Here is a 21980-nt window from a genome sequence, read left to right as displayed (position 1 = left end):
GAGCCCAATGTGGAGCCCAATGTGGAGCTTGAATTCATGACCCGGAGATCAAGACCTGTGTCGAGAAATAGAGATGGACACTTAACCAATGAACCATACAGGCATGCCAAAAAAAAAAATCCATATTAAAAAATTTATTTCATCACATGATTCTGATGTATAACCAAATTTGAGGATAGAAGATTTTAGATAAGTATCTCCTAAACATCATGGGCTATCCTCATTAATTTCTCCACATACTCCAAAAGGTGAATCTACATAAGAATTAAGCCAGTTATAAAACTTAGACTTTAAATTGGTCTGACTTAATATTTGGTCCACAAAGGGCATACAAAAATCTGGAGCACCCCGTGGGCAATCCAATCATAGTATCTTTCATCATCCATATCTATTGCAACCATGGTACCAGTTCAGAACTCTGTGGCTTCTGATCAGGACATCCATTACAGAGAAAGTAAACAGTAACATTTTAAATTTATAAGTGCAAATCACAAGGCTTGATATTTTCAGTTGCCAGCTTTGATTGTGGTCTGTTGCTTCTCACACATCAGCAGCTCTTTTTAGTGCCCTCTACTGTAAAAAAGATGGAGGGATTTATAAGTGATAAGGAAGTACCTTGAACGATAATGGGATTTTAGCTATAAAATGTAAAGGGAACCTAGGAAGTTATTTTGATAGTCTGGGCTCCCTCCAGAAATTAGAGTTGGAGAGGGCTTGAGAGCAGATAATTTTGGGGGGAAGTAATCCCAGGGAACAGAAGTCAGGGAGTGAGACATGGAAGGAAGAAAAGCTAGTACAAGGATGTGTTCTCAACTTGGTCACTGTTGTGGGCCCTGGAGTTAGATTATGATGGATCTTCTGAGAAGCAATATAGAACATGCCTCAAAATTGTTCACTGGAAGGAAAGAAGAGGAAAACATTTGCGCACAAGCCCGCCCTGCTTCCAACCAGTCAAGGGTTGCCTCATCAGATGTTTATTCTTTGGACACACTGGACACACTCCAGTATGTTCATGTGTGAGTGCTTCCCAGTTCCCACAAGCATCCTGCACTGCAATATCAAAGACCTAGAGCACAAAACAGAAGGTGTCCAGCAGGCAAAAGTGAGGTGCTCTCAGAATACATATTTGTATGAAGCTGGTTTAGCATGATGGCTAGATTAAAAGGTGGGCCAAGAAGACCACAGACAAGGCATAAAAGTTGTCCAATACAGTCATGCATGTATCAAGGAGGCTGTTATTCTGTACTGTAGTGAGGCTGCAGTTTAGAGATGTGAGATTCCCAAGGTTGAATACTCTTACTTATGTGTTGAAATATTCCCATAGTTCTCTAAATTACCAAAAATAACATGAAGTTATGCTCCTTACATACTGTACATTGTGAGTCTGTACCATGGCAGCTCCCTTCCTCCCATACTGTCAATTTCTTATCCCCATCCAAGGCTTTTCACTTCTGTTTCTACTGAGTGACTTTTATACTTCACCTGTGACCAGTGAGAAGCTAATTAATCCCCAATTCCATGATATACATTTAGCAAATTAACAAGATATAGAAATTATAGTAGGGGTATCAGGCACCTCAATGATGATTTGGGGTATAATTCTCCTTGATGACTAGTATCACTACTCTATCAAACACCACTAGAGATAATAAAATTATCTGGTGCTCTTACACTGGGCTCCTTGGATTCCTAAGGCATACAAGTAAAGTGATGGAGTGCCAACACTATTCTGAAGGTTCAGGTCAATGACACTTGCAGAGAATCTGCCACAACACATTTGTCTTATTTGTTACTATCTGCCATGTTTCTGGAAGATAGCCCTTGCTCCTCTTCATCTCTGCTCTCAAATATTTCTCAAAAATAAACCTACTTCACCTTACATACCATCATCACCACTATGCATTTCGAAAATCAAGTTCCCATCCCAAACCCAAGAACAATTTTCTCTTTGAATTAACCTGCATTTCTAATGCCACTGTTTAGATACTGGCTCTGATTGAAGACCACTTTTCTATGGTCACCGGCAGTGTCGGCATTTGGGGTTTTGTTTGTTTACTTGTTTTAAAGATTTATTTTTCATGAAAGATGAGAGAGAGAGGCAGAGGGAGAAGCAGGCTCCCCACGGAGCAGGGAGCCTGATGTAGGACTTGATCCCAGGACCCTGAGATCATGACCTGAGCCGAAGGCAGATGCCTAACCAACTGAGCTACCCAGGTGCCCCAATGTCTGCATTTGACCTCTGAACCTGTTAGCCCTGTGCTAAACCTTTTGCTCTTTGCTTGTCTCTTTATTCTCAACAAGATGCAGGCCCTGCATCCATATAGCTTGCTCATTTGCAGGGAGATTTGTTGTTACAGGAAACTGTGCCTTTGTGTATTCCTGTTGTGTGAAGGGATTCAATATTTCATAGAACTGAATGATTAGATTCTTTACACTTTTGAGGTATTACATATTCCTATGGAGGAACTCATCAAATTGAGTCTGATCTAAAATAATACAAAAGCAGGAATTATTCATTCTATCACCTTTTTTTTTTGCAGTTCCTATGGATACCCCATCCCTAATCCCACTGTTTAATCATATCCTTTATGACTGTATTTTTTTTTTGGCAATGAGCAGAAAGTGATACTAAGACAGGCTTAAGGGGAGGGTGCATTCTAGCTCATATCACTGAACAATTAAGGGAGTAACTGACTTCAGTTATGGTTTCACTCAGCATTCCGTAAAAAGGAAATAGACATTTCTATCATCATTCCTTGGTTCTACTTCGATAACATTTTATTCATTTTCTGCAAACCCCCCACTCCTACCCAGTGATTGTAAGATGACTACAGTAGTATCAGTCCCTGCATACTCCTATGTGGTAAAAAAAAATGAATTGGGAATATATTTGAGGATTCCCAATGAATTTTTTTATTGAGCCTCACTGAATCTTAATGGCTTATTCATTTATATTGGACTGTTACAGATTGAATTGTGTACCCTTCAAATTCATATGTTAAAGTCCTAATGCCCAGTATCTGTGAATGTTACCTTATTTGAACAGGGTCATTGCAGATGTAAGTAGTTAGATTAGGTCTTATGGGAGTGGTATGAGTCTTTAATCCAATATGACTTTGTCCTTATAAAAAGGGAACATTTAGAAACAGGCACACAAGGAGAACACTTGTGAAAATGAAGGTAGAGATTGGGGTGATGCAGCAAAACCCAAGAAATGCCATAGATTGCCTGCAAACCAGCAGAAGCTAAGAGAATGACATGGAACAGATTCTCTTTCATAGCTTCCAGAAGGAACTAACTCTGTTGACGCCTTGATTTTGGACCTGGAAAGCAGATGTTTATCCATTCATCACTCAGTGGGCATTTGGGCTTTTCCCATTGTTTGGATATTGTTATAATGCTGCTATAAACACTGGGGTGCATGTATTCCTTCAAATCTGTATTTTTTTATTCTGTGGGTAAAAACCTAGTGGCACAATTGCTGGGTTGTAGGGTAGTTCTATTTTTAACTTTTTTTATGTTTGCATTTAATATTTATATTAGAGCATGTTAATTAGTAATCTTTGAGAGGGAATGTAGATGGTATTTTCAATTAACTCACCTATACATTCATTTCTAGCTTTTGATTTCAATTTTTAAAATTTAATTTCTAGTTAGTTAACACATAGTAAAATTGGTTTCAGGTATAGAATTTAGTGATTCATCACTTACATAGAACACCCAATGCTTATCACAAGTGCCCTCTTTAATACCCATGGCCCATTGAACCCATCCTCCCTACCCACCCCCCATCAACCCTCAGTTTGTTCTCTATCATTGTCTCTCTTTTTTCCCTTCTCCCATGTTCATCTGCTTTGTTTCTTTTTTTTCCCAACATATGAATGAAAGCATATGTTGTCTTTTTCTGGCTTATTTCATTTAGCATAATTCACTTTACCTCCAACCACATCATTGTGGATGGCAAGATTTCATCCTTTTGAAGACTGAATTTTATATATATTTCCTTGACTTAATTTCTCCAAATGAAAAACCATTCTAAGTAACATTTTAATTCTTTTTAGTTTCGAGTTTGTATGTAGATTCTAGTTATTTAACATACAGTATAATATTAATTTCAGGTGTAGAATTCAGTGATTCATCACTTACATACAACAACCAGTGCTCATCACAAGTGCCCTACCTAATGCCCATCACCCATTTAGCCCATCTCCCCACCCACATCCCTTCCAGCAAACTCAGTTTGTTCTCTATAGTTAAGAGTCTGTTTTATGATTTGTCTTTTTTCCATTATCATTATTTTCTTTCTTTTTTGTTCATTCTTTTCTTAAATTCTACATATGAGTGAAATCATACAGTATCTGTCTTTCTCTGACTGACTTTGCTTAGCATAATAGTCTCTAGCTCTATCCACATTGTTGCAAATGGCAAGATTTCATTCTTTTTGAAGGCTAAGTAATATTCCATTGTGTGTGTGTGTGCGCGCGTGTGTGTGTGCATGTGTGTATACATATCACATCTGCTTGCTTTGGGCAAGCTCAGGATTCCCACACTGGAAACTAAATATCTTAGTCTGCATTTTGTTGAGCCTTGTCCCACAACTATCTCCACACAGATGTTTGAAGAAACTCTAGTTATTCCTTTTCCCCATCTTAGAAATAACATCTCTCAAACATGCTACCCATTTGAAAAACTAAAATGAAAATCCTGAAAATGCGGAAGTGAGTTATACTATAGGACTAATTGGAATCCTTTGAATTTCAATGAAAAAAGAGAAAACTGCTGTACTGAGACAGAATTATCAGAAAATGCCTGCTTTTTAAGTATATTCAAATTTGATAAGTGAAATGGCTCTCAATATGTTGTTTAGGAATCCCATAGTAGAGTATTAATGAGCTAGTCCTCATAGCTGATTACAAGTCAGTTCTAGCAAGGGATGTAATTAAAGTCTCAGATGTTTCGATTTTCACAAATAGAAGTTTGTCCTCCCTTGGTGCCTTTTATCCATGCTCAGAGTTCTTTGCAATTATTAGCTCATTAGTCCTAGTGGATTTTTTAATTTAATTGTAAATTAGTAGACCCTACAGAATTAAATATAAAACAAACAGAATGTTAATAGCCCATTTCATGAATATATATACCAATGGCTCAACCTTTATTATCTCAACATATACATTAATAATATCACCAGTGACTTCACCTCTCCTCTGAAGTAAGCACACTTTCATGCTTCTCACATATCAGTACTACACAAAATTTGTTTCAACCTCAAAACCACTTTTCTTTTTGGTATTTTACACGCTATTTCAAAGTTTAGCTTTTTGTAGAATTTCTACTATATTCATCCTACTACTTGGTATATTTCATGTATAGCAAAATTGCCTCATACAAATGGACAAAAAAATAGAACATTTTCATCAAATACATTAATTACTAGGATATCATTTGATTTACCAAGATCTTACATTAACATTACTTTCATCAACACTTTCAATATGGGAAAGAAATCAAGGGAATTTCCAGGGTTTCTAGGGGCCTGAGTAATACTTGGCCTTGTACAGAAGTTGAAGGACTGAAAGAGGACAAAAATTTATTACATGGATAAATTGAAAAGTGAACCTTGATGCCCCTAAAATTGAGAGAAGATAAAGAACTATATGGTTGACAGCTGAGTTTTTTCTAACCAGGTTCCATTCATCTTCCAGATCTCACTTAACTCCTGAAAACCCCTCCTTCCTTCAGTCTATTCCAGTGCTGTCATTCTATTCCTGGTATGGTGGGCCTGCTTATGACTCAAGCCTGGCCAGTATATTGCTTTCACCTGATTACGGTGATTGTTTCATGTATTAGTTTCCTGGCACTTGCAGAGTACCACAAACTGTGTTGCTTACACAATAGAAAGTTATTGTCTTACAGTTCCAGAGTACAATTGCTGGGTTATAGGTTAGTTCTATTTTAACATTTTGATGAACCTCCATACTGTTTTCCACAGGGGCTACACCAGTTTGCATTCCCACCAACAATGAAAGAGTGCTCCTCTTTCTCCGCATCCTCGCCAACATCCGTTGTTTTCTTTTTTGGCCATCTAGATGTCTTCTTTGGAAAAGTATCTGTTCACGTCTTCTGCCCATTTCTTAACTGGATAATTTTTGGAGGTGTGTGGAGTTTCATAAGTTCCTTATAGATTTTGGATACAGGCCTTTTATCAGTTATGTCATTTGCAAATTTCTTCCATCCTGTAGACTGTCTTTGAATTTTGTTGATTGTTTCCTTCGCTGTGCAGAAATCTTGGTGAAGTCCCAATAGCTCAGTTTTGTTTCCTTCACTGTGCAAAACTGTCAGTTTTTCCTCATTGAGGATATTAGCTATGGGTTTTTCATATACAGCCTTCATGATTTGAGGTATGTTCCCTCTATCCCTTTTTGGAGGGTTTTTATCCAGAATGGATGTTCTATTTTGTCAAATGATTTTTCTGCCTCTATTGAAAAGATAATGTGGTTCTTATAATTTATGTTATTAATGTTCACACATATGTATCCTAATACAATGGTGACATACTAGTTATATAAATTAAAAAAGAGTAAAATATCCTGGAGAATAATTCTTACTGGGTCATCTGGAAATAATTTCATTAGGGAGCTATCAAAGGTTTATGAATTTCATGCTATGCATTTGATTCTAAGTGTAGAGTCAAGATTTGTCATTAGTTGTGATTTATAGATACCTGAAAAATACTAAAACTTAAGGATTTTATTTTTCTAATGTACCAGGGTATTTGCAGGTAAGAAATCTAGGGATGGAAAAAATAAAAGAAGACTAGGGTTGGTTTCTTGGCCCCATACGGTCATAAAATACTGAGGCTGCTTCCTCAGTCATTCTTATGTATTCACAGTCACATGGTCTTAGGAAGGATACTCAAAGTCCAGCATCAAATCCCCATTTCAAAACAAGGAGAAAGAAAGACACTGTCACCTAATTTTGCCTATTTAAAAGTTTTTTCAAAATGTCAACCAAATAACTTCTGTTTATATCTCTATGTGTACAACGAAGTTATGTGGTCATGTGAACAGTAGGCAAAGTTGGAGAATGGCCTTTGCTTGGCACAGTGTCACCTCCAACAGAATTGGGTGTCATAAAAATGCATCATTTTATATACTCTTAAAAAGGGGGGGGTGGAAATTCCTGCCAGTGAAACAATGACATGATTTTCTTTCCACTTAGAACATTTATTTGATAATCACTGAATACCTTTAGATTTTTCTTTACACCTAGAGTATTATCATAGATCATATTGTTCTGTGTCCAGGACATTGTACACACATACATTTTTTTATTTCAGTGGCAAACTGAAGACATTGTGAAAATCAGTAAAATTCAACATGAGTGGTACCAACTACAAACATAATTCAGTTTATGTGATGACAATGTGAATAGCATCTACCAAATTCAGTTAAGATCAGATGATAACAATTATGTATTGATGCCGCTTGGCCAACAGTGATGGCAAGACACATTCAATGGCAAGAGTACAGAACAAAAACAAATTTGTCCTGGAACCAGTCAATATAGCACCTAATAATTAACTAAACTACTTTTGGATAGTTGGTGTTATCTGCAACATGACTACTTGAATCTGTGTAGCAGAAACTTTCAACTTAATTCAGATTCTTTTTAAAAAGGTAGATGGTAGTGTTCTCATCTAAGCAAGTGTTTAAGAGTTAAATGCAAGTACTTTCAAAAGATAAGAAATCCAGAAACCAGATAAAGCATGTTAGATTTCATAAGCAGAATTGAAGGAGAAAAAGTACACTGGGTTCTTGGGAAAGAAAAGAAGGATAAACCTGAAGACAGAGTAAAAAGAGATATATGTTTGTTCAATGCAATCTTGAAAAAGATAAAGGCACTGGAAGTAAAGAACATCTAGGCATTGGAATTGCATCCCTGAACATGTTAGGGGTACATACTTAAGCCGGAAGTGAGGAGCAAGGGTGTTGATAGGATGATAACTAACTCAGTCTTCTGTTGTAATATTGCATGCTCTTCATCAGAGTAACTAAGGTCACATAATCCATCACCTAGCAGAGTATCTGGCATATATAGTGATCAAACTATTACATTGAATTGGAAGGTTGATTTTTTTTATTGAGATGGGAAGTTGAAAGATACCCCAGGATAATCATGACTTTTTTTTTTTTTTTTTGGTTTAGTACATTAAATAGAAGTTCCCCTCAGGTTTTTTGTTTTTTGGGTTTTTTGTTTGTTTGTTTGTTTGTTTTTTGTTTTTTTTTTTTGGTAGTGGTATTGGGCTGTGACTCAGGTTACCCTACAACTCTGGAATCTAATTGGGAACCACTGGGTAAGAACCAGAATATCCATCAAAATCAAAGAAGCTGACTTAAATGTTACATACTGAAAGGATATGCTAGTTGTCTATCCTCTTACGAGACAAGCATGGGATATACTGTCAGTAAAAAAAATGTATTCTGAAGTTATACTAGATGTCATTCAGTCACATGTATTATGCTTCTGCTCTCTCTAGATTTCTGAATTGGATACTGTGGGAGATAACAGAAGAGATTGGTAGAGTGTAAAGAGTAGCTTGGATTCAACGACTAAGTCTTCTGTGCCCCAACTCCAGATCTGCAAAATCAGCATCTCTCCAGTTTTGACTGCAACATCTGTAATTTTAAAATCTGCCAAGGTGATTCAGATTTGCAGTTATGTTTAAGATCCTCTAGATTGGATCATTTCTAGAGTTCCTTTAGGCTCTCAAATTTCATCTTTTAAGACATTCATCATGTATTCAGCAAACCTACTGGTTTTTACTAGCATCTGGCAGTTCTTCTAGTTCTCATCTCTCCTTAAAATATAGGAGACTATGAGAACCTCATAAACCTCAGATATCCTCAGGTTTATGAAATTCCAGAGCCAACTAAATCCTTCAGAGATGGAAAGGCTGAGAAATTCCCACTAATATGGGAGACGAGCAAGAGTGTTCCAATCTTATACTGTTAGCATTTCTATCTATCTCCAAGTCTTTGCCCCTATGTTCTTCTGTAACAGTAGAATTTTAATGATTACAATCACAATGGTTTCTCTTCCACAGGATGAAGGATAATTTGGAGACCACTAAACTGTTCTCATGGAAGAACAAGGCTGCTGAACCAAAAATGGACATAAGGGGCAGCTGGTACTTTAAGGAAGACAGAATAACCACTCAACAGTTACTACATGTGAGAAAAAGAGTAATAGGCCTAATAATATACAGAGCAACATGTTATATTAATGTACCAAATATTACATTAATATACCAAAATATATTAATTTTATAGTGATATTTTGATACTGAGCCCACATGACCTGCAAGAAAATCTGCTTCAAGAAGTGTAGTGGTAGGTTTGTCCCCCATATCAGGGAACTCAACAAATAAATATAGCTGCCTTCAAACAGAACCACAGTTATCTATTAGTCTTCCATTTAATTGGCCTGCACCACCTTATAATAAAACAAACATGATATTGTTTCCAAATTATGAGCCTTCAGCTTTGGAAGCTGTGAAACAGACTGCATGAGCACCAGACTGACGTTCACTGCTGTGGCTATGGGGAAGGCTATAATGAAAGAGGGTTATGCACATAACAGAAATTTCCCAGGAAACATAATTCTAAATATGCCACATAGATTCTTGAAGCTAATAGGACCTTTATATATCTTACAGTTCCTAAAATTTGAGTAGGAAATTGTGAGGAAGAAACAATCAAGGGATTCTGCAGATTTAAATTTTCAGAAATATGCACAAACACAACAAGGAAACAGAAGTGAAAGATAATAGTACTTTTAGTTGACAGACATAAAAATAAGCTCTTAAAGAGTGTGATGGATCAGATTTTTGCTTCTTCCTTCAGCATATTTTCCTGCAGGAGGACTTTATTTCATACTCCATTGATATTATCCTTGTCTATGTCATTTCCTTTAACCAATAAAATAAAAGCAAACATGATTGTCACTTCTGCCAAAGTTTTTTTTTTTTAAATCAGTGTACAGTCTACTATATACATTTTTTCTTCATTGCCTGCCTAGATTGAATTTTATTCAAATGGTTTCCAAAATAAAAATAATTTGGAGGGGAACTGAAGTCAACATGCAATGACATATATCATGAACAAGAAATGAATCTTTGTTACTTTCAACGAATACCCACCATTTGCTTCGATGTGGATGGAACTGTGGAAGGAGCCTCTGTGCTCATCGAAAGATGAATGGATAAAGAAGCTGTGGTCTATGTATACAATGGAATATTCCTCAGCCATTAGAAACAATGAATACCCACCATTTGCTTCAACATGGATGGAACTGGAGGGTGTTATGCTGAGTGAAGTAAGTCAATTAGAGAAGGACAATCATTATATGGTTTCACTCATATGGGGAATATAAAAAATAGTGAAAGGGAATAAATGGGAAAGGAGAAAAAATGAGTGGGAAATATCAGAAAGGGAGACAGAACATGAGAGACTCCCAACTCTGGGAAATGAACAAGGGGTAGTGGAAGAGGAGGTGGGCAGGGGGATGGGGTGACTGGGTGATGGGCACTGAGGGGGGCACTTGATGGGATGAGCACTGGATGTTATATGTTGGCAAATCAAACACCAATAAAAATATACATTAAAAAATCTTTGTTACTTTAAGGCATTGAGATTTGGGAGCCGTTTGTCTCTGTCGTATAGCACCACTTAAACTGACTGATACAAAATGCTTTGTATGTCAGTCTAGGAGATGGATTTTCTCTCCTAGATACAGAAGTTTGTGAGGACTCACTGAAGGCTTTTAAACTAAGGAGCAAAATAGATGATTCTTAACTGTGAGGGATGAAATGAAAAAATAATGAAGCTGTAGATTGCAAGAAGGCACTTCTATTAGCAAGTCCTGAAAAAGTATGCTTATTCAATAGATTATTTCTCGTATTGGCTTGTTTCTAAACATTCTCATCTCAAAACACAATAATTAACAAGATAGAATATATGTAAGTAAATAATACATTCTCATGCTTCACCATGTTCCCAACAACTCCATTGCAATTACTAATAAAAGATCATTCATTCCTTGTTAACTATTGTACCTGCTGGTATTAAATAATCATGATAGATTTAAAATAGTTGTTATCTTTTCTCAAAGATTTTTTTTAAAAAATTCTGATGCCATGGGTAGCTATGTGTTCTTAAAGATTCAGGTTAAAATATCTGCTTTTATAATTAATATTGCATAGCCTGATGGCTTAGGAAAAGAGGGACTGTCTTATGCCCCATGCCATTATGTTTATTTGTCCAGATTCCTGGGGGAAAATGGGCTCAACCATTGTAGTGTCTCATGTTCTCAAAAAGAATATCTGGATATGGACACTGTCAGTCATCTATCAAAGGGATTCACTGAAAAAAAAACCCAGACAGGGAAACAAAATCTTTAACAAAAATGTATATAAATGGACAGTTGTTGATTTAGGAGGATAGTAACAGAGGATACCCTGAAACAAGCTGTCCAGATTGTCCAGATGTTCCCCAAATACTGTATGTTTGGCAGTGATGCAGACCAAATACTTGGATCTTTGGTGGACATTTTCAATTTTTTTGAACATTAAGACGTCTTATTTGGGAAAATACATCATTCAAAAATCAGGAAGAAAGCATACTCTAACTAAAGAAAGAGTATTTCTAATTTTTTTTTTTTGTCATTTAGAGTCAGGTTGATTGTCTAGTTTCATTAACTTCATCAGATGAGGTTGTAATGCCTCCTCTCACCTGGTTTAACTGGATTTAGAGGTTCAGGGAAATCTTTAGCTCAAATCAGGGCAATCTAGAAGAAAATTTCTCAAATTGCAAAATGAGTTCTTAGAAATCAAAAAACTTCTACTCTTTGGTGAATACATTCAGAAATGCAAAATCTGAACAAATTTTTCCAGTGACTATAAAGGCATGTTTAAAATCTCCAGAAATAGCTTATTATGCATTTTTCCAAGCATGTCTTCTGAATAATTGTAAGATATAAAATAACTCACATTTCTTCTCATCTGAATGCAGATTAGTTTACCAGCTGAGAGACAACATGTCTGATTTATGTTTGTGAAAGATGACCGAATCTTGCTTCTCAAGGATAGGGATAATCCAGTGTGAGAACTGTTAGAAGCAACTAAAATTACTCAGCCAACAGAATGGATATTTCTTTTTATTCTGTTTTCAGCCTTCAGGGCACAGGACTCAAAATAATTCCCAAAGAAGAAGCTTAACATAATTTTAAGAGTTCAGGAGATAGTTACCCCTCAAATTCATTATGGAATAAAAAAATCACAAGAGGCTTGCTGATTAAAAACAAGTATGTCCAGTAGGATAAAAAGGTGGAAAAGCAGAGGCTATCTCTCAAATTTTGGCTGGAGAAATGATACCATTCCTAAACAAAGGAGTAGAGATAATTTGGCAGAGTCAAGTTATTAAGACAAAAAGCTGTGATGTGCCCAGAAAGCTCAATGGACAGATACCTTTGGTGAACAAATTAAAGTCAGTATCTTAGAAGATAATTTCAGAGATTCAAATACTTTAGCATCTCTGTATTCAAAATAACCATCCACGTATGGTTAAATCCAGAAAATATGCTCTTTGAAACATATCTAAATCCTATCATAAGAGAGAGAATACGGGTAATGTGGCAGAGAAGCTCCAGAACACATGCCATACATTGACTGAAAAGAAGGAAATGTCTCTTTTTCTTCTTCATAAATATCTTTTTAGTTTTTGGGAATGATCCTTCTTAACTTATATTCAGTTAATTCACTTTGTTGTGTGGGACTCCATTATGTGAGTTCATAATAATTTATTATTCCACCTCCATCAGTAAATAATTAAGATGAGGCCTATCTTAGCTACAATAAACAAGACTTCAAAGAGCCCATATATATACCTAAATGGGGAATTAGTGAGTCATGCAATATGCACATTGCCAACTTTATTTCTGAAAAAGATGGTTTCAATTAATATTCTCACCAATAGGGGATCCCTGGGTGGCTCAGCGGTTTAGTGCCTCCCTTCAGCCCAGGGCGTGGTCCTGGAGTCCCGGGACTGAGTCCCACATCAGGCTCCCTGCATGGAGCCTGCTTCTCTCTCTGCCTATGTCTCTGCCTCTCTCTCTCTCTGTGTCTCATGAATAAATAAATACAATATTTTAAAAAATATATATATTTTTAAAGGTTTTATTTATTTATTCATGAGAGAGAGACAGAGGGAGAAGCAGGCTCCATGCAGGGAGCCCAACGTGGGACTTGATCCCGGGTCTCCGGGATCAGGCCCTGGGCCGAAGGTGGCGCTTCTTTTTAAATAACGTTTTATTCTATAGGTCTTATTGAATTTCTAAGATACATATTAGTGTATGTGTCCATTCCACCCCTTTATTAGTTACATGCATATAGATGGCCTCTCCCAGTGCTATGGGTTGTTAGAAGTTTTTAATAGTGGTATGTTTAAATGTATTTGTTTATCCTTTTGAATCATTTAAGAAATCCCTCCCTACTCTAGTGTCATGAAGACATTTTCTATGTTTCCATCTAAAAGTTTTAAAATTTAATCTTGCATATTTTATCATCTGGAAATTATTTTTACTTTATGAAGAGATCTTTAAAAATGTATGGATAGCCACTTTTCCAAGCATTAATTACCAAATTACTTCACTATTTTTTCCTTAAATTCATAGGTTTGGTTCCCACTCTCAGCAGACAGTATTTCACTACACATATAACACAAGTTAAACATATCCTTATATTTCTCCCTTCACATGCGCGAAGGCACTAAAAAGGGAAAAGGAGTTGAAGGAACAAAGGCAAGCTGTATTTGGACAAAAATTTTGAGTGGAGTTAATTTCCCACTGTGCACCCTGAGTCCTTACTTTTATGGAGAAAAAGTGGTAGGTGCTCACACTTCAACTGAAGCCTAGGGCTAGCAGCTTCAAGTGAGCACTGATGGAGATTTATATACGACCCCAGCAATTTGGAGGACTAGTATATGACTCCCAGTTGAGAAATACAGAGGCTTCCTGAAGTTACCATAGTATCAGAAAGGGAGGATTCAGTTAGGAAGCAGGTGTACTCCTGCTGATATTAATCAGATCTAAGGGCCTGGTTTCATCAGACCAGACATCAATTATGAGAGTGAGCACTGCCTTATGTTTGTCTTAGAAACAGCCCCAAACTAGTTGGAGGAAAAATGAGACTTTGTATGAAAGGAAACTATATGCAGGAGGTGTCAGATATTGATGTGCTAACCAAAGACCACACACAGCACTTCAAAAAAGAAAAAGTAGTCCTTATTCTCCTGCCATCTAGAGAATTTTAAAAAAGATTTTATTTATTTATTCATGAGAGATACAGAAAGGCAGAGACACAGGCAGAGGGAGAAGCAGGTTTCCCACAGGGAGCCTGATGCAGGACTCGATCCCAGGACCCCAAGATCACAACCTGAGCCAAAAGCAGATGCTTAACCACTGAGCCACCCAGGTGCTCCTCTAGAGGATTTAATTACAGCTTAGAATAACACTAGCCAAGAGATAAATAGTCTGTTATTTTATATCTCCCTTGTGCATCTTCCTCTCCACATGAACCTTGGTCGTGTCAGAAACCATTGTTAGCAATATGGGAGAGAAGGGATACAAAAATAAGTTAGGGAAATTGAGAAGGAGCATGACTCAAGCATGACTGCTTGCTCGACTGAAAATAGCCTTCCCAAATAAGGCCTGGCTGGAGAGGTGAAAGCAAATAAAACAAAATTAAGAAGTTTTGAAAATATTACAATGAACATCCAAATACCTATCAATTAGATTCAACAGGTGGCTTCTAAGATTACCCTAAGGCTTGACATTCAGTCAGCCGATGGAGAAGAAGAGAAGGGAGAATATCTTGGTGGGTTTTATGGACTAGTACTGGAAGTAGAAATATAAGTTTTGCACACATTTCATGGATCAGAATTCATTCCCATGGCACTACCTTGAGATAAGGAAGCCTGGGAAATATAATCCCTGGCTGATTGTCTCCATTTAGCAACAATTCCATACTGAAATAGGATCATGAATGGGTGGTATTTTGGAGGCTATCTCACCACATTTGTTTTGTTGTCTTAACAATTAGAACTCATGCATTTAAATTTGTGTGTGTATGTGTGTGTGTGTGTGTGTGTGTGAGAGAGTGAGAGAGAGGGAAATGTGAGCTAATAATCTAGAAATTCAAAGTCTTGATTATTTCCCCAGATTGGATATGTCATTGTTGAACTGACACTGGAGGATATTCTTTTTACTAAATGAGAGATAAAAAAACCTATGGAGCCAATGTGGGATTTAATCAAGGGAAAAAGGCAGAATTAATCTCAGAGAGAGTTTGGATAGGTAATAGGAAAAAGAGGAGAATTATTTTTCCTATATCTCTGATAAGTCCTACTTGTCTGTGCCTTGACATTTTAAAAACATATGTAATCCTTAATTTTACATTTAGTATGGGCCTAATCTACCCTCTAGTGATTCTGCCTTCAGAATAATTAAAAGGAACAAATCAACACACACCATCTCCACTAATTGAAAGACTTTTTAATGTGTAGTAATAAAATGCAAAGATAAAAGGCAAGATCTAATCAGGTAAAAGTCATAGGTGTAGGATGAAGTGTCTTGTTTTTAATTTTGGTGTCTGGTAGTTAGATGCTCAACTCTTTGTTTCTGTGTTCCTTAAGTGCTACTAAGACACAGCATACCAATCATAGGTGATTATTCAATCCAGTATAGTGTGGCTGTCATATTTAAGATATATCAACTCTCAAAACAGCTTGTGCCTTGAAATCTATTTGCATTATAAAACTAGCCCAACAATCTGATAACATTCAATGGCAAAAATGTATTTATTGCCAGCATTAATTTCAAAATATTGGCTGGGCTTTATGATCCAGCTAATCCTGTAAAAGAATGTTTTCTATGCCATACTTAATAGCTACATTCACCTTTTATTATAGAATTTATAAAATGCTGACTCTGCTGAAGACAGAGGCAAGTGCACACCTGAAGTACACAGAAAAGAATTACATTAGGTGCCTGGCTGTGATGGTTAATTTAGGTGTCAACTTGACTGGACCAGAGTACTTACGTATTTGGTCAAATGTTATTCTAAAACAAAAATGTTATTCTAAGTGTTTCAGTGAGGGCGTTTTGATTGGAAGATATCAACATTTAAACTGGAAGACTATTAAACAGATTGTGCCCCCTTACGTGGATAGATCTCATTCTATCACTTGAAGGCCTGACCAAAACATAAAGTCCAGCCTTCTTCCGACTGAGAGGAGAGCATTTCTGCCTGACTCCCTTCAAGCTGGGACTCCAACTTTTTTCTTGCCTTCAAACTCAAATTGAAAAATGGGCTGTTTGGGGGTCTTGAGCCTGTTAGCCTTTGGATAGAAATTACACCATTTGCCCTCTGGTTCTTAGACCTTCAGACTTGGACTGGAACTAAACCTTTGGCTTTTCTGGGTCTTCAGCTTGTTGACTCACTTAGCAGATCTTGGAATTTGCCCATCTCTGAAATCGCATGAGCCAATGCCTTATAATAAGCTTTTTAATATATATTAGAAAGAGATTTACTTGGGCACCTGGGTGGCATAGTCAGTTAAATGTCCAACTCTTGGTTTCAGCTCAGGTCATGATCTCAGGGTCATGAGATAGAGCCATATGTCAGGCTTCATGCTCAGCCTGTAGTCTGCTTAAGACTCTTTCTACCTTTGCCCCTCTTCCCACTCTTTCTCCCTCTCTCTATCAAAATAAATAAATAAATATTTAAAAATAATTTTAAAAAGAGAGAGATTTACCAAAGAAATTGTTACCAAATTTACTAAAGAAAATTGTGAAGCCTCATTTGACATAGGATGGACTCTCCCCAGTACATTCTCTGTATCTTTATCTGACTTCAGTGAAATAAGAATTATAACTTTTGCTATTACTTTTCTTGCTGTCAGGATTAACTAGTGTGAACGTTTTGATCCTCAAAGAAAAACGTAGGGGAAATTGTCCTGTTAAGAGTAACGCTTCACTATCTTGCTGGCACTGCATCCTACCCTTGCCCCTGTGTTCCCTTCCAGGTCCTTTCCTTCCAACTTGCCCCATTTGGCAGATGTCCCTCCAAAGCCACTCTTGCCCAGACACAGTCTGCAAGCAAGCCTGGCAGGGACCAGCACCACTCCAAAGTGACTCTTGCAGTGGGGAAGTGGAAGATAACCATATATATCAGTGTGCCTGCAGTTCCAGCGGCCAAACATTATAGTTCACAGTGCAGAGAGAGTGCCTTGCAGTTTGGTGTAACTGAGCCCCAGTAGACAAACTAAGGACAGGCACCTGATCTGACTGTTGATACCACCCAATCATAAGCCTGTGATGGCCTCAGGTATTTCCCTTAACACCTAACCACAGGGATCAAATCCTGCCACAACAGGCAAAGTGGACTGAAGAATGAATCAGCAACCTAGAACACAGGGTAATGGAAAGCAACCAAACTGAATAGGAGAAAGAAAAAAGAATAATTTAAAAATGAGAATGGGTTAAGGCAATTCAGAAACATCATCAAACATAATAACAGCCACATTATGGGGATCTCAGAAGAATAAGAGAGAGAAGGAGTAGAAAAGCTATTTTCAGTATAGCTGAACACTTTCCTAATCTGGAGAAGAAAATAGACAACCGGATTCCAGAAGTACAGAGAACCCTGCCCCCCAAATTAGCTCAAGGAGGTCGACACAACACATAATAATTAAATGGAAAAAGTAGTGATAAAGAGAGAATTTTAAAAGCAGCAAGAGAAAAGAAAATTTAGTTATATACAAGGAAACCCCATAAGGCTATCAGCTAATTTTTCAGCAAAAACTTTGCAGGCCAGAGTAAAGTGGCACGATATAATCAAAGTGCTAAGAGGAAAAACAACAACAACAATAACAACAACAAATCTGGTAACCAAGAAGAGTCTACCTGGCAAAATTACCATTCAGAATAAAAGGAGAGATTTAAGTAGTTTCCCAGAGAAACAAAAGTTAAGGGAGTTTATTACTACCAAATTAGACTTATAAAAAATGTTAAAGGAAATTCTTTGAGTGGAAATAAAAGACCATAAACAGGAATATGAAAATTATGAGAGGAAAATTTTCACAGGTAATTGCAAACATATAATATATGTAGTACATTAATCACTTATAAAACCAGTTTGGAGGCTAAAACACTAACGTAGTAAAACCAATTATATCTAAAAAATCTGTCAAGGGATTCACAAAAAAAAAGTAGAGTATGACATTATATACATAAAATGGGGGGAGTAAAAATATAGTGCTTTTAGGATGGGTTCCAACTTAAGCGACCATCAACTTGATATAGACTGCTATATACATAAGATGTTATATATAAAACTAATGGTAACCACAAATACAAAATCTATGATATATACACAAAACATAAAGAGAATTAATCCAAGTATGCGGGGGTGGGGTCAGAAGTGGGAGTAGGTTGGGCGGAGGGGGAACGGACCAGGTGGCCACCACAGGCCAGGGCCTCTGCACTCGCCGGCCACACTCCCCTGGGTGGCCCCGCATCCTGCTCAGGCCATTTCCCTTCCCTCTCTCTCTTTTTTTTTTGTTTGTTAATTTTTTTATTGGAGTTCGATTTGCCAACATATAACATATCACCCAGTGCTCATCCCGCCAAGTGCCCCCCTCAGTGCCCATCACCCAGTCACCTCAACGCCCTGCCCACCTCCCCTTCCACCACCCCTTGCTCGTTTCCCAGAGTGAGGTGTCTCTCATGTCCTGTCACTCTCACTGATATTTCCCACTCATTTTCTCTCCTTTCCCTCTTATTCCCTTTCACTAATTTTTATATTCTCCAAATGAATGAGACCATATAATGCTTGTCCTACTCCAATTGACTTGCTTCACTCAGCATAATACCCTCCAGTTCCATCACGTTGAAGCATATGGTGGGGATTTGCCGTTTCTAATGGTTGAGTAATATTCCATTGTATACATAGGCCACAGCTTCTTGATTCATTCATCTTTCGATGAACACCGAGGCTCCTTCCACAGTTTGGCTATTGTGGACATTGCTGCTATAAACATCGGGGTGCAGGTGTCCTGCTGTTTCACTGCATCTGTATCTTTGGGGTAAATCCCCAGTAGTGCAATTGCTGGGTCCTAAGGCCATGTCCCTTCTAACCGATACCATCTCTGCAGAGAACAAAGCAGTCTGCATGCGGGGCTCACCCCCAGCACCCTGGAGACCCCAAGGGCTCGGGGGCTGTTTCTCTTAAGGGAGGGCAGGGTGCTGCACCATTCCTGTTGCCTGCTGGGTGCAGAGAAGCAGCCAGCCATGGGGCCCCAGCTCCCAAGGATCTGGGTGAAGCCCAACTGCAGTGGGACTATGGACTAGGTCTCCGATGAGAAAGTCACACTGATTTGTGCCCATTGAACAGGCTCGTTTCTGGTGCTGCAGACATCAAGCTTACTAAAGATGGCAATGTGCTTCTTCATGAAATGCAAATTCAGCACCCAATAGCCTCCCTAAGAGCAAAAGTAGTAACAGCCCAGGATGACATAACTGGTGATGGTACCACTCCCAATGTCCTAATCATTGGAGAGCTACTGAAACAGGCGGATCTCTACATTTCTGAAGTTCTTCATCCCAGAATAATAACAGAAGGATTTGAAGTTGCAAAGGAAAAGGCACTTCAGTTTTTGGAACAAGTCAAAGTAAGCAAAGAAATGGCAAAGAAATGGTAGATGTGGTCAGAACATCTCTACTTACTAAAGTGCATGCTGAACTTGCTGATGTCTTAACAGAGGCTATAGTGGACTCAATTTTGACCATTAAAAAACAAGATGAACCTATCAATCTCTTCATGGTTGAGATCATGGAGATGAAACATAAATCTGAAACTGATACAAGCTTAATCAGAGGTCTTGTTTTGGACCACGGGGCAAGGCATCTGTTATGAAAAAAAAAGGGTAGAAGATGCATACATCCTCACATGCAATGTGTAGTTAGAGTATGAAAAAACAGAAGTAAATTCTGGATTTGTTTTACAAGAGTGAAGAAGAGAGAGAGAAACTTGTAAAAGCTGAAAGAAAATTCATTGAAGATAGAGTTAAAAAAATAAGAGAACTGAAAAAGAAAGTCTGTGGTGAATCAGATAAAGGATTCATTGTTATTCATCAAAAGGGACTTGACCCCTTTTCCTTAGATGCTCTTGCAAAAGAAGGCTTAGTAGCTCTGCATAGAGCTACAAGGAGAAATATGGAAAAGCTGACTCTTGATTGTGGTGGAGTAGCTCTAAATTCTATCGATGACCTAAATTCTGATTGTTTGGGGCATGCAGGACTTGTCTATGAGTATACATTGGGAGAAGAGAAATTCACTTTTATTGAGAAATGTAACAATCTTCGCTGCATCACATTATTGATCAAAGGACCAAATAAGCACACGCTCATTCAAATCAAAGATGCAATAATAGATGGCTTGAGGGCTGTTAAAAATGCTATTGATGATGGCTGTGTAGTTCCGGGTGTGGGTGCAGTCGCAGTGGCAATGGCAGAAGCCTTGATTAACTATGAGCCCAGAGTAAAGGGGAGGGCCCAGGACTTCAAGCATTTGAAGGAAACACTTAATGATGAAGGAAACAATCCAATGCATCACATTGCTCATTATTCCAAAGGTTCTTGCTCAGAACTCTGGCTTTGACCTTCATGAAACACTAGTTAAAGTTCAAGCAGAACATTTAGAATCGGGTCAACTTGTGGGTGTAGACTTGAGCACAGGTGAGCCAATGGTAGCAGCCAAAGTAGGCATATGGGATAACTACTGTGTAAAGAAATAGCTCTTTCACTCCTGCACTGTGATTGCCACCAACATCCTCCTGGTTGAGGAGATCATGTGAGCTGGAATGTCTTTGACAGGTTGAATTTGAAGTTTCCTTTGTGTCCTCTGAATCATGAAGACTATTGAGAGATCTTAAGGATATAGCTATGGAAATTTTGTCCAAGCTTCAAGTAATTTTTCAAAAGCATTTGTTTTCCCATATGAAAAAAAGAGAATACTGACACTTAAATTCTGAAGTTCTGAAATTAAAATTACAGTATTTTTTTAAATTGCACTGCAGTGTACACACATTAAGTAGGCCATGTTTACGCAGTGAACCAGATGTTTTGCTTTAGCTTCAGTGATGTAAAAGTACAATGCTAGATAAATATATGTTATCTACCTTATTAAATGTTCCTTGAAAAACAAACAAAAAAAATCCAAGTATTTCATGAAAGAAAGACAGAAAACCACAAGAGAAGAGAGTAAGAAGAATGAAGGAACAGAGAAACTATAAAAACAATCATAAAAAGGTAACAAAATGACAATAGGTACATAACTATCAATAATTTCTTTGAATGTAAATGAACTAAATGTTCCAATCAAAAGACATACTGTGACTGAAGGATAAAAAAACAAGACTGATCTCTGTGCTGCCTACAAGAGACTTGCTTCAGATCTGAAGCAGACTGAAAGCAAAAGGATGGAAAATATTAATCATGCAAATGGAAGTGAAAAGAAAGCTGGGTAGCAATATTTTTATCAGACAAAATAAACTTTCAAACAAAAACTGTAACAAGAGAAAAAAGACACTACGTAATGATGAGGGGAACAATCCAATAACAGGTTATAACAATTATAAATATCTATACACCCAACACAGAGCGCCTAAATACATAAAAGTATTATTAACAGACATAAAAGAAGAAATTAACAGTAACCCAATAATATTTGGGAACTTTTAACACCCCTTTTAAATCAATGGATAGATTAGCCAGGTAGAAAATCAACAAGGAAACAATGGCTTTGAGTGACACATAGGATCAGATAGACCTAATAGATATATGCAGAACATTCCATCCCAAAACAGT

The 21980-nt window shown here is 37.4% G+C and overlaps 1 pseudogene; it reads left to right on the top strand.

Moving 5' to 3' along the window:
* Nucleotides 1-399: 399 nt before the first annotated feature.
* LOC129494556 (T-complex protein 1 subunit zeta-like) lies at nucleotides 400-20992 on the top strand (annotated as a pseudogene).
* Nucleotides 20993-21980: the final 988 nt, after the last annotated feature.

The sequence above is a fragment of the Nyctereutes procyonoides genome, unplaced genomic scaffold (assembly GCF_905146905.1).
Source record: "Nyctereutes procyonoides isolate TBG_1078 unplaced genomic scaffold, NYPRO_anot_genome, whole genome shotgun sequence".
In the NCBI taxonomy this organism is placed as follows: domain Eukaryota; kingdom Metazoa; phylum Chordata; class Mammalia; order Carnivora; family Canidae; genus Nyctereutes; species Nyctereutes procyonoides.
This window is presented reverse-complemented; position numbering and strand designations above follow the sequence as displayed.